Below are 13,572 nucleotides of genomic sequence, written 5' to 3'. Positions count from 1 at the left end.
TCCTCTGTTAGGGCTTCTTGAGCCTTCCCATTTYTCTCTGATACTGCTTCTCCTGTCTTCTCTCTCTGGATCGTAAGATCTTTGGAAGAGCCACTTTTTTTCTGCTGTGTACTCCCTTGCTCGTAACCCTCACAGCAAGTCACGCAGTTGCTGTCACCAGGACCTGGCTGCAGACATTCCTAACCTGTGGTCCCTAAGTGATCCTTTGCTCAAAGGTGGCATACTCCCCAGACATGTGGCCTTAAAATACTAGCTGGGAATGGCTGGTTTGATACATAAACAAAGATGCAGAAGTGCAGACATCAGGTTCTACTCTATTACCTCTCACAGCATCAGCCTGGATAGTTATTTCTGTTCTCTTGAGCTTCATTTTCACCATCAGTAAGAGGGAGCTTGTGATTCCAACTCCCCCCTCTAAACTGTTCTGAGATCTTCTGGTAGAAACAAGTGCGTGCACAAAGTGCCAAGTAATTACTCTGAATCCAGAGCTGGATGACAGGACCAGCTCCTGACTCAGCTGCCTGCCTATCCAAGACAGACTACTAAATTATGCAAAACCTTTGAGTGAGTCTGGCTTAATTAAGTTTTAATTTTAGTAAATTACCAGTGTGGGAGTGGTTGAATCTGTGAACCATTACTCCTGCTTGTTTTGGATTTTATTTGGAAATAAGACACTTCATTACATCTCTGTCAACAAGATCTACTCAGAAAAGTGGAACTGGTACAGAGGATCAATACAGAAGTGGGAAAAGCAGATGAGAGAACAAGTAAGCCAGGCTTGGAAAGGGTGATTAACCCAGGGATTTGGGAGGAGCCATCCAAACAGCACTCCATGCCCCTCCAATCCAGGCTTTCAGAATGTACTATCCTCTTCCAAAACCTGCAGAACTATTTCATCCATGGCAAAGCTCTAGGCTTTGCATGAGGGCACAGCCGACGCACACCCTTGGAGCAAGGTGGTGTGGACAGGACAGGCTCTTCACTAGCCCGTAGCTGTTACATTCATGCAGCTAAAATGGTCGCCATCCAGTGCTGCAAAGCAATTCAGGCAGCAGCAGCTTGCACAGCCCTGCAGGTCCATRACACAATCATCCTCATCATAAGCCACTACTACTCCCAGCCTAGCAGCCACTTGGCTCCTAAAACTGCTGCCAGCAGAGACAAGACCTGTGGACTTGGCAGAGGTTCCATCTCTTCTGGCTGGGAYGGGAGAAGCTGAGAGCAGCAGCGGGATGCAACACAGGATAGGTACCAGGATCTCATCTGCTTTGCACCGTGTAGAAAACCCCTGACTATCAACCTTTGCAATGGGTTTACAAGCACGGCGCTGCTCCCGGCACGGCAATGCCTTCTGGTGCCACTGCCACTCCTGAGCGTGCTGCTGTCACCCGTCACGAGCCACCGGGCAGCTCGGCGGCCGAGGACGGCGCTGGAGCCAATACGCCACATGAGCAATGACCTTCCCTGCAGAAAATCTGGCATTCAGGATGCAAAGCAGGTTTCACTTTTTACAAACAGGACTTATTCCCAAGGGAACAACCCTGGAAAGTAACTAATTTGCTAAGTCTGGTGCTTCAACAAGTTATTTCTAAGATATTGAATCTAATTTTAAAATCGAACCCGGGTCAATATCTTGTTAGTCAAATGTTACAGTGTTTATAACTTACATATCTACTCAGAGAGAAAAATTATGATGCTTTTATAAATCCCCCTTAATAGCTTAAGTTAAAAATAAACTAACCAATCTATCAATCAGCCTTATTCATTCATTGCAGCTATTGTGGGAAGAAAAGAGGGCAGCATACGCAAAAGAGAAGCAAATGGTCTGAGAAGAGGCAGCTGAACGTATTGATCAGAGTTCAAAAAAAAAAAAATTGCTAGGAAAAACAAGACACACGTCATTTGCTTTAATGCAGCCCATACAAACGGCTCCAAAAGGCCACAGCTGCCTGCCGAGTTTTGCTCAGGTTGGTTGGTGACTTTGCCCTAAATGAGAGCCCTTCAAAGCCCACGCGCCCCGTTACTGCTTGAAAACAGCCCGCGCTTTCGCTCGAATAAAAATCCTGAAACAAAAGTCGCCGGTGTGTCCTTRGGGCTCCAAAATAATAAATAAATAAACAGGAATGCTTGCAGCTCACAAAGCCTGACAGCTTAAAGTGTGTGTGAATGGGGGGGGAAAAAAGGGAATGTGATGGAAGAGCGAAAGCYGTTCTTTGAACTGCGGCGCCCGGGCACGCTCGGAGGCGGCCGATTTCTGCATCGCTCCCGCACGCCAGTTCAGAGAGCCCCTTTCTAACACATCTCGCCCTCGTATGACTCTCAGAAGTCATTTGTGGCCTTCTCTCCCCCTTTTTGCTTTTATTGTTTAAACTTGCGCTGTTTTCCTGCAGATGAAAAAAAAAAAAGAGAAAAGCCGAGAATCACCTTAAACTTCTAAGGTTATTTAAAAAGAAAGGGAAAGAAAAAGGAGAAATTTTTYTTTTCTCTCCTGAAAGGAATGGTTTGGTATTATTTTGATTTTTTTATTTTTTAATCCTTTTTAATAACCTGACTTTGAAGGCCCGGGCCCCCCCTCCSCTGGATAGCGATCTTCCGATTTCTCCCAGCCTGTTGCATTCAGGAAAGGTGAAGAGGAACAACTCGTGTTAGGCCGATGGGAACAAATCTCCCCTTTTGTTCCCTGCAAAAGGCTTTGCTAATTGCCGTTGGCCGGACTCTGCCTTATCTGCTATTGCTCCCAGAAGGGGAGGGCATATGCAGGTTCAAAGAAAGAAAGAAAGGAAGAAAGGGGGAAAAAAAAAAAAGAGAAAACATTCCTTTTTTTATTTTCCAGCAGCTAGCGCAAGGCAAAAATACGGAGCAATGGAAAGAACAGGGCGAGTGCAAGAGAACAAAAAATAAATAAATGACCTGAGGCTGCTTCGAAGACCCCCTTTCTCTCCTATCAGCTTTTACAGGGGGCAATACATTTTATTCATTGCCAGGTCTGACTTATCGCAGCCTTGTTTTTAATGAGGTATAATAAGGGGAACATTTTGTAACAACACGGTTCCTCTATTTTATCCGACAAACAGCTGTGTCATGGCCGTCGCTGGGAGAATGAATCATATCTCCCTGCCTGCATATGCTAACTCCCATGTAATTACCCTCGCATCTTAAATAAAGCAGCCCCTAAACCTGTCGCTCAGATTACAAGCAAACGGTGCAGACCTCGTAACTGGGGCCTCTATCATTACAATTAATTTATCACAGGAGCGGCTGAGATTAGAGACTAGAATTAAAACACGGAGCATGGAGGGTGCCACAGGACTGACAGGGAGAGAGAGAGAGGAGCTTTATTGCAAAGGCTGGGCAGGCTAATTCCTTAACTGGAGCAATACCGCTTTTTTTTCCTTTTTTTTTTTTTTTTTTTGGGCCTCCTTTTAAGTTATTCGCTCAGTTATTTTACTGAGGCTACAGCAGGACATTTTTCTTTCTCCCTGCAATGTCAGGAAGTAGGAAGCAAAGGGAACTTTGCCCTGTATTAAGCCTATTCAATAAACACAAATGTACAAAGGGCCCAGGCTAGGTGTGTGTGCGTGTGCATCTAGATATGTGTGCACCTACATTTTTGCAGAAGATACATGTGCCTAACATATACTTATATTTCAATGTATAGATACGTTACACACATACAGAACAGGCTGATATGAGATAATGTCTTTTCTTAACTGCTGAATTGTTTCAAACTAGGAAACATAAAGTTTGCAGCCTTTTCTGAGACTTCTCTACTTCTAATGCAACAGCTCATTGACCACTATAGCACCCTGTTCCTCCTTGAAACTAAGTCTTGCTCTCAGCAAACTTTGCAGCCTGGTGCATGACCACCTCACGGGACAAAAATATCCACGCTCGGCTTCCCGCACTGATCCTTTTTTTTCCTTCTTTTCCTTGGAAGAAGGAAAGGAAGAGCTGAAGAGCATTCCAATATAGGCCTTGCCTACAAAGAGCTCTGATAGCAACTCAACACCTCTTGTTGAAGGTAACATATTTTACCAAGACAAGTATACAAGTACTCCTGGACACTCGTCTGCCCTTCTAGGAACTCCCTTCTCCTTGTACCCTTCATGCTYCCGCTCCAGGAAGCTCCTGCCATCCCGAAGCTGTGGGATGCTGCAGTGCTTCAACCACCCAGCACAGCTGGAGAAGCACATCCTGGCCATGCAGGTGGCACCTCCAGCCAAGAGAAGAAGAGGAGCTTCCTACTCCCAGCAACCATCCTTGCAGCTCTTGAGGAGGCTGCACGAAGCACACAGAGCAGAGCGTGGCCTACGTGACGCCGTCACCAGATGTCCCTTCTCAGCAGGACAGCCATGCCTGCTTCAGGCCAAACACTGAGGTGTTTGCTCAGCACCAATTTGGAGGTGAGAGGAGGCAGGACAGGGAAAACCCTTCAAAATCAGTCCCTTTAAGGTCTTCCTGCATTGAGAATAGCAAGTTTTATGTCTGATTTTAAGATTCTTGGTCACTGTCAATCTAAGAACTTCTACAGCCTACAAACATTGGCATGAAACCAACCCATTCCTAGCCATGCTCTGTCACTGATGAATTACAGTATCAAGCAGAAATAATATACACAAATGCTCACTTTATCTGCAGACAGGCATCTGCAAGCAGAAGAGGACCCAAGACATCCCAAGACATCACCTCTGCAACTAGATACACGAGGAAAACAACCTAAAAAGAGCAAAGGCCTCACAGCAGCAGAGGGAAGACGCCTATATTCCTTTCTCAAAAAAAAAAAAAAAAAAAGGCCAAAAGTAAAAAGCAGCCAAGATAAATCTAACTGCACCTTCAGTGTTGAATTCAGTAAAATAATATGCTCTGATTATTGTTTCTAGATAAATACATATACAGAATTATATATATAAATAATTGTCTCTATATAATTGTTTCTAGAAAGTTTGGAGTGTGTTGCATGGGAAAGAATCATGAAAACCTATTTTATTTTCTCCTATCAGGGCATTCTGGCACTTTTATCAGTGTGCATATCAAAAAGAGCTTTGCTGTCTTCACTTCTGCTTCCAGTCACTCTGCAGTGCCTTATCTTCCAGACTTTTGTGTACAAACTGAATACTGCAGGGCCTGACTTCCAAGGTGGATGGATGAAAGGAAGAAGGATGCTTGGTTTCTTTACAGTTTGTGTACGTACTTATTTCAAATTACAGCTTTTTTTTTTTTTTTCCCCTCTCAGGTTTTATAAACATTTTTTTTCTTACAAAACCTGGATTTGAGATCAAATCACACGGACACATTATGGAGAAAGCTAAAACGCTTAAATCAAAGCAGGCAAATGTCAGCAGTGCACTTCAGCTAGTGGGAAGGTTATAATTTTACGGGCATAAGAGCTGTCACTTGTGGGCAGAACTGACCTGCAATCCTTCTAGCCCAGTGCCATCTCTCCAGCAATGGCCAGACCAGATGCTTCTGTGAAAGATCAAACAAAAAAAGACAAAAGGAAGACACCACTGTAAACAGTTACAGGGTAGCCTTAATTCAAGGGAAGTTTCCTCCCAGAAATCCGGTTGCTGGCATATGCTCTGTTCTCATGACAGAAGGCATTTAGCAGCATCTTACAGGATTAAGCCCTGCAACTCCACACTCCAGTATCAATGGGACTAGAAAGTTGGAATCAGATTTCTCTTATTCAAAAGGGCAGCTTTTCACTGCCCTCTTTGGCCTGCTGACGTTTGTTTTTACGACGCACTTGCTAATGAGGCATTGGAAACACAGCGGGGCTTGGACTGAAAGCAGAGCACGCCGAGCAGGCTGACCTCATGCCTATGTCAAATATGATGTCAAATATGTTTCTAGATCATCTCTCCAAGTGGCCCCTGCCAGCCCTGCCAGTATTTCCTTCTCCCTGAAGCTGACAAGAAGGGAGAAGCCCCGGAGCTTCTCCGTGGCAGGCAGATGGGTGCATGGCACAGGGCTCTCCCTTTCACGCAGCCTTTTCAGGAGCTCCGCGCCTGCAGAGCGGCCCTGGGGGGTGCAGGCTTGCAGGCAGGCAGCGAACATGCCCCTTTTTATTTTCTGCTCACAATTGGCAGCTTCCTCCACCCACCCAAACAGACCCTGCAATGTTTTTAAAATGCAGTCAGCAGCTGGAAACTAAGGCAACTTCTGTCTCCTATTGAAAGTCTCCCAGCAAAGCTGCAGCCGTCCCTGGACCACCCTGGGTCATGTAAATTCAGCAGATTATCCATCCCTAACTCTCCTCATCTATCACCCGCCTCTGTTATCGATCTGTTCCTCTGAGTAAGTGGGGCCCGGGCTGTCCATTGCTGAGTCCTGCAAATCTGGCCAGACGCACGTGTGACTGCCTGGGAGAGCGAGGGGGACAGGTTCAATAACGCCGCATGGCTGCTGCCACACAGCCCCAGCCCAGCTCATCTACACTCTCTGCAAAGGGAGGAATCAAAATCAGAACAAGGCTCAGTTTTAAACACCATGGGGCTTAATCTCATCCCCTGACACCAGTTTTAAAGSCAATGTTGCCAGCCAGCAGCAGGGCTCGGAAGTCACTTTCGCCGACCAGCATAATAGATGAAGAGCCTTCTTTCCATGCATAAGATGCTGACACGACTCAGATGCTACTCCACCATGTTGCWGATGAAGGCTATGAAATTCCTATGTCCCCAGACCCTATCTGAGTTCTTTGCCAAAATCACATAAAATCCCAAGATTTGGGATAGTAAAATTCACCCTTTTCAAACCCCGCAGAGTTGCAGCTCAGCTAAACTCACGATGTTTCATCCACGCAAACCCCATAACTGGAGCCCAACTGCAAAACTCGGCAGAACACAGCCCTCTGCTCCACAGATGTTAATTTTCATTAAGAATAAGTTCCTGTGCTTTAATTTATAAATAAAACTGAAAGATGAACCAAGTGTAGTCACATGAGCAAAGTGTTCCTCCTCCCGTAAATATCTTGAAATAATAGCACAGAGAAGGCTGCCTGAGTCTGTTCTCCCCAATGGAATGCTAATTCTAAAGGCTGAAGATAACAGTTGAAATGGGAATAACGTTAACAATTTCACTGCTGATCTTTTAGCAAATGCATATAGCTATGATGCTTATCCATAATCTCAAACTGCTTTCCACATCTCCCAAAGAGATGACAAAAACCTTCCATGTCTAACCAGCTGCCAAAACCTCACACTTCTCCGCACTTCTACAACACAGCTGAGTATTGTTAATATGAAAATCTTTGGCCTATTGATCACTCAAAATATGAGGGCGACAAAAATGCATTGAATTTAACATAAAAATAAACAACTCGTGGCTGCTGTATTGACTGTATTATTCATATTATGCTTTAATTCATTTGCTTTTCATGAAGCAGCTGCAGATTTTCACCAGCAGTGTCAGACCGCTTCCCAAGCCCTGATTTTGCCGACCTCGCTTGCTCAAAGCAATCAAGCCTCCCCTCTAACAACTACCCCAACACAGACACTACAGATGGAAAAAACCACCCTCCATGAGGCTGAAACCTGGAACAACCCATGGTGGTGTTTCCCCTTGAACATTAGCAAGTGTTATGGGACATAACAGCCCAACTTGGTCCAAGTCTGGGTGAATGAGGAAGCAAATCCATCCAGCAGAAGAATATTCAACAGCCCAGCAGACCTCAGTATCACTGACCTGGCCCTAACCCTACACTGATGGTGTCTCTAGGCATTTATAACATGCTCATAATACTTGTATCCGAGCCTAGATTTCCACAGATTCCATAAATTGACTGTACAGCACACCCCAAATCCTGTTTCTTCCAGCTAGTTGGAATGGCCAAAAGCTCTTGCTCTGCAGTTTCAGAGGGAAACTCCACTGACAGCAGTAGCACATGCTGTCCCCCCATATGCCACCCTTTGGAGGCACGAATCTGCTCAGGTGGACATTTCCTTTCCCCACTGATCTTATGGAAATCTGGGCAGTTGGAAGACCAGCAATGTGAAGCAGGGCCCTCACCACACAAAGGTGAGGTCCACAGCACTCTGGTGAGGTGAACATGAAGTTACAAGGAGCTATGGTATCTTCAGGCATTCAAGCATTCTAAACTCACTGCTAGATGGGAAGGAACACACATGTCCAGTCCTTCTTGAGGCTCTTGAACAGCAGGACCCTGGGGAAGGCAGGTCTGACTTTAAATGGAAAGATGGGACTGGGACCCCACCGCGTTTCATGCCAAGCACCACTAAAACCAAAACAAACCACGCAGCCCCACATGTCATAAGAATTAAAGGCACGATTCCCCCTTCCTAACGATGCTTTTACAGAAACCGTTCCACTGTAAAACTTTATGATTTGAATCTTTATAGCTGCCAGCAGAGCACATGTTCACTGCCTTAAATTATAACTTAATCTCAGCAGAGCCTCTGCTTTCCAGCCATCTCTAGATAGAGACCAAGAGGCAGAACTTCCTGCCCGCTGCCTCCCTGCTTCCTTGGGCTGTGACCTTGGAGGTACCGCGTGCCAGTGGGTGGAATTGCAGCTTGTCAAAGCAGCACCCACCTGGGTGCCATCTCGGGCACAGGTACCCACGGAGCACCTTATGCAGGGGGATTGTGATGCCCGGCRGGCACTAATCTGGTGCTCCTTATCACCAGCACTGCTGAAACACTGCAACACTAATGGAGCAATGCAGGTACCAATAAAAACAGAGGCTGGTCAGTGGAGAAATGAGAGCAGACAGTTCAGACACACTTTCCAGGGCTGATGCATCCTCCTTGGGGTAACTGCACGGATCCACTGCAAGYAGCAAGCCCTTGGGGCAGTGAGGAACCCTGCACATCCAGGTCCACATCTGCCACTGCTGCTGTCACAAATTAAGCATGTGGTCACCCCCAAAACTGCCCCACACCCATCAGTGAACAAATCCACCTCTCTGCTAGCCTGTTCCTTCCCACCTCGGTTCTCCATAGGAGAGAAGTAGCTCTTGTGAAGCTCTATGTCAGGTTACACTAGAACGGAACCTCCTGCTGTGGTCTCTGACACACTGCCCCCCACAAACATCTTGCACAGAAGAATTACACTGGTTATGGTCTCTTTTCTTTTCTTTTCTTTTCTTTTCTTTTCTTTTCTTTTCTTTTCTTTTCTTTTCTTTTCTTTTCTTTTCTTTTCATGTTGCACATATCTAGAAGCAGGAGTTATACGAGCAGAAATATAAACTTGTGCACAAATACGAGTTTTAAGCATATTATATGAACTGGAAAAAAAATGTCCTGTGTGCATGTTTGTATGTAGCAAGATGGCAGCAAAGGAAAAGGCTGGAAAGAAACCACCAGCCATCTGTAGGAAGCACAGYCTAGTTTGGTTGGGGAATTGGGACCATTTTTCTCAATTCCATCTCATCTTCACCAACAAGACAGAAAAGATCAGTCAATCAATACAGTCATAAAATTCTAACCCAAGTAACCTGTAAACACTAAACAATGTCATAGTAAAGTAAAACAAACATGCAAAATCCCAGACAGGGCCAACAGCTCTGGGTCAGCCTGAGCAAAGAGGTACGAAAGGCCTGAGCACTCTGCTGTGTCTCTGCTGAGATCTGGGCACCTATGGGAGGATGGTCCTCCCCAGGCTCCACACACAGCTGCTTTGGTTTGAGGAGTTCMTCTGCACAGATGATGCCACTGGACGGCTGGAGCCACCACGCACTGGCAGCCCCTGATCTCTGCTACTTGAGGGATAGAAGGTCTATATGAGGGATGTAAATTCTGTCTAACTGTGCTCCGTGCTTCCATTCTCCAAACAATCCATTCACACCATTCCTCGTTGTATCCCCCTTCTCCTTTTCTTCTGGACATGGTGCTGCTTTCTCCCTTCTTCCCATTGACTGCGTGCTGGCAAACTTGCATGAAGCAGCTGGCTTCTGCTGCCAGCTGTTGGTCCTACTCCTTAATCTGCCATGCCTCATATATATTAAAATATCTCCATATCCAACAGCTTACTTAAACATTCAGCTTTCACTGAAATGGAACTGTGGTATATTCCTAGGGGAGCACCCAATGCTCCACATCTTGTGTCTGCACAACTGTGGGAAGCTGATACCTGGAGAATCAGCAAATCATCAAGGGGTGAACAAGGTTATCTGCTTTTTGTGCCTGTCCCAAAGCAGAATGAGCTACATTCAACACATTCCTGAAATAATTTTGCTTAACTTGCTCCTGAAACCTATCAGAATTCCCTCAATTCTGGTTAGCTATCCCTACGTTAGAAAATAACGATTGACACAAATACTTCAACATAAGCTCTAACTTCTTCCCCGATCTAAAGTGCTTGACAAAACCTTTATAGATCAGACATTATTATCAGCCCCACATTTAGCCCTATCTTCTCTCACATGAGCATTTTCCAGATCCCTTATTAAGTCTTCTCCTGTCCTCTAGGCTTGTCCCGTGTCCATCCCCTCCTTCCCTTGCAAAGCTTTGCCTAAGCACTGAGCAGACTAGACCATTGCCTCCCCATCCTGTACATTGCACTGCCGCTTGTACAGGCCATGACTGAYCCAAGGTCACTCAGTCATCTTCTCCACTCCAGATCTCTTTCTGCTGCTCCTCCGTATTCGTTGAGCTGACTACTCCTACCTCAGTACCTAAGAAAATGGAGGGGTGATCTCCAAAGGCTCCAGAGCTATAGAGGAGAAAGCAGAGGGCCTGAATGAAACCTGCATTCCAACATGGGAGCTTTCACACATGCTTCACTTCTCTCTCCCTGCCTCGCTTTCAAAATGGGATTATTTGACTGACTTGGCAGAAAGAACAGAGTGACCTCCCCAGCCTTGCTCATCGTGAAAGCCCCAGAGCTTCTTCCACAGGCGCCTATTCAGAGAGTACAATGAAGGTACTGTGCAAAGCAGGGTGGCTCTCTGGCCTCTGCTGCCGTACCCTGTGGATGCTGCCAGTTTCCAAAGAACACAGAGTGAAAGATCTCTCCGTGCCAGGCCAAGAACAGCTCTTCAAAGTCCATGAGCTGTTGAGGATTAAGTCAGAGAAAGCAGAAGTGATGGTGGCACATGGGACAAAACACTACGGTGGAAGGGTGAGCTGGCATCTCTTCCTCTGTTGAAGACGTGCCACTGACCCTTGTTTTCACCTCCATTCCCTCACTAAGTCGGTGTCCAGAAATGCTGCTCTTCCATCTGGCCCCTGTGGAGCAAACACCCTGAGAACATACAGGCTCAGTGCATGGGCTGACACGAGCAGCAGAGCTTCCCAGCTAGCTACTGAGCCTGACAGGCTTGGATGTGAACGTGGGGATGCTTGTCCATTGCTCTTACTTATGTAATCTTGCCTAGTAGAGTTCTTGGTGCCCCCCTGCCTTGTATTTCAGACAGGCCCAGCAGCAGTGAAGCAGAGGATCTCTTCAGTGACTTCGCTCAGGTGCGAAATGTTGTGCCAAAGCTCTGCTGTAACGGGAAGAGTTTGGTCAACAGGTTGGACAAAGCATTTCTTGTGCACAAATAATTGGCTTTTCCTGCTATGAGCTAGCGACTCTCTTGTCCTCAGGGTCTTGGTGGCCTTGGCACAGGTCCTCATTGCCCGGTTTGGAAAGAGATTAGGAAATCAGAGCATCTCCTGCAGCCTTCCCTGTTCGGGTTTGCAGAAGCCTRTGCTAGGACAGAAGAGGTAGGAGAAGCAAGGAGAGGTCTGGCTGGGGGCTGGAGCAGCGCAGCAGCAAATCCACCTTATTTTACACCTGAAGAARGAAGTGGTTGGTGTGAGCAGAACCTTCTCCTCATGGAAGCCATGAAGTGCTGGAGCTGTCATTCTGCTCCTTCCCCTGGTTTGATCATAACAACTCAATCTGCACTATCCACCTGACAAAAATACTCGAACGAGTGTGAATTCCCGTTCTACCCKTCTGAGGAGACCCAGCCTCACCCCCACTCCATTTTCTAGGCAAATTATAGCTGAAACATACATCAACAGGAAGCAAGAAGAAAGGTGACAGCCTCTCCTCTTCTGCAGGATTATAAAGAATTTGTGAATRAACCTGAAGAGCTCTTTAATTTATATCCTCTGCTCTTTTTTTTCCCCTTGGGGGTGGGAATACAGAACTCTGGCAGGTCGAGTAAGGGAATGCTCTTAAGGATTTGAAGGTTGTCCATGCTTTCCACTACCACATACCATTCTCTGATTCAACATGGACATCTAGTACCTGGCAGACCTCACCTTTCATGGAGCCACATTTGACTAAAAGCTTCACTTTGATGCTTTCCACTTTTGCTTCTTTTAGGCTGCGATCCAGTAACTTTCCTTCTTTAAAGGAAGGCCAAGGCAATTTTGTTTCCTGATTTTTTGAAGAGCTTTTCCTCTTCTTTCTTTGATCTGTGTAGTGAATTTGATCTCCCAGAGGAGCAGGATGAGTGTGTCGCCTTGCAGCTYGGTTCCGGGCAGTCAAGATTTGATTCATTGATTCGTTTATTTTTATTTTGCTTCTGTGTTTGGCAAGCAGAATACAGGGCCCCAGGCAAGACTCTTCCTTCAGCTCCAAGAGAAGGATGGTGTTTCCCTGCATCTGGGTGGGTCGGTGCTTCCCACGCAGTGGGCAGGATGCCAGGGCTGAGGCACCTCGGTGACACTTCCAGGGTCTTCCCAGAGTTGCAGGAAAAGGAAATTCACCTCTCTGGATATCTAAAGACTGGATATCTAAACAGTGCACACACCACAGCCAGCTTGCAAACGTCTCAGCTGCCCAGGGAAACCATCTTTGCATGGGCGTTACTGAAGCTGCGTTTTCAGGCATCTTGTGCACATCCCAAAATCCTACGGCTGGCTCCTTATATAGCCACACTAAAGGAAAGYTCAGCCACTGGCTCAGTGCCTCAGACTGACCGGTATCAGAGCCAGGATAAGAAAAGGAGCCCCTCGCTCCCAGCTCCGAGAGAGACAGCGATTCTGTATATTCCAATAAATAACTGGAGGTATTTACTCAAATGAATGACTCCAAGAGYGTTCCAAGGAGTTAATTTAGTGCTAACTGACTGGATGAAAATGAAAAGGTCTCATTTTACATTAAGAATGATCACCTGACAGTTTTACTGAATATATTACGACAGAATTTATATGGCTATATAATTTTAGGGTATATTTGGTAGATTATTATCCTGATTTAAATAAACATGATCTCAAGAAAATCAACACTGTGTCAGGAACTTTTCACACAAGAATAAAGGTAAGAAACTTGTTCAGAAGTGAAGCTAAGTTGTTATGCATTATGCCTTCTATCAGAAACTGCTTTATAATGTACAGAAGCCCAGAGTTCATAGCAAGCAGCAAAAATCCCAAGGATGTCTTCACTTATGCTAATTCACATGTCACTGGTGAATACAGTCCAAATGTCTTATCTTTACACAGCGAGGGCAGCGGAGAGAGTCCAGCAGATCTTGAGGACTAAAGGTCCACTRGGTGAAAGGGTAGGAAGGCAAGAGGAATTGGGTTGGATGTCAAAGTGTCAAAAAAAAAATCTTAGGAAAAAAGTGTGGGTTTTTTTTAAGTCCTTCTAGGAGGATAAAAATATGAGGAATGAAAA

This window comes from Nothoprocta perdicaria, unplaced genomic scaffold, assembly GCF_003342845.1.
Source record: "Nothoprocta perdicaria isolate Ctin4 unplaced genomic scaffold, notPer1 scaffold_0, whole genome shotgun sequence".
Lineage (NCBI taxonomy): Eukaryota > Metazoa > Chordata > Aves > Tinamiformes > Tinamidae > Nothoprocta > Nothoprocta perdicaria.
Note: the sequence above shows the minus strand (reverse complement) of the source record.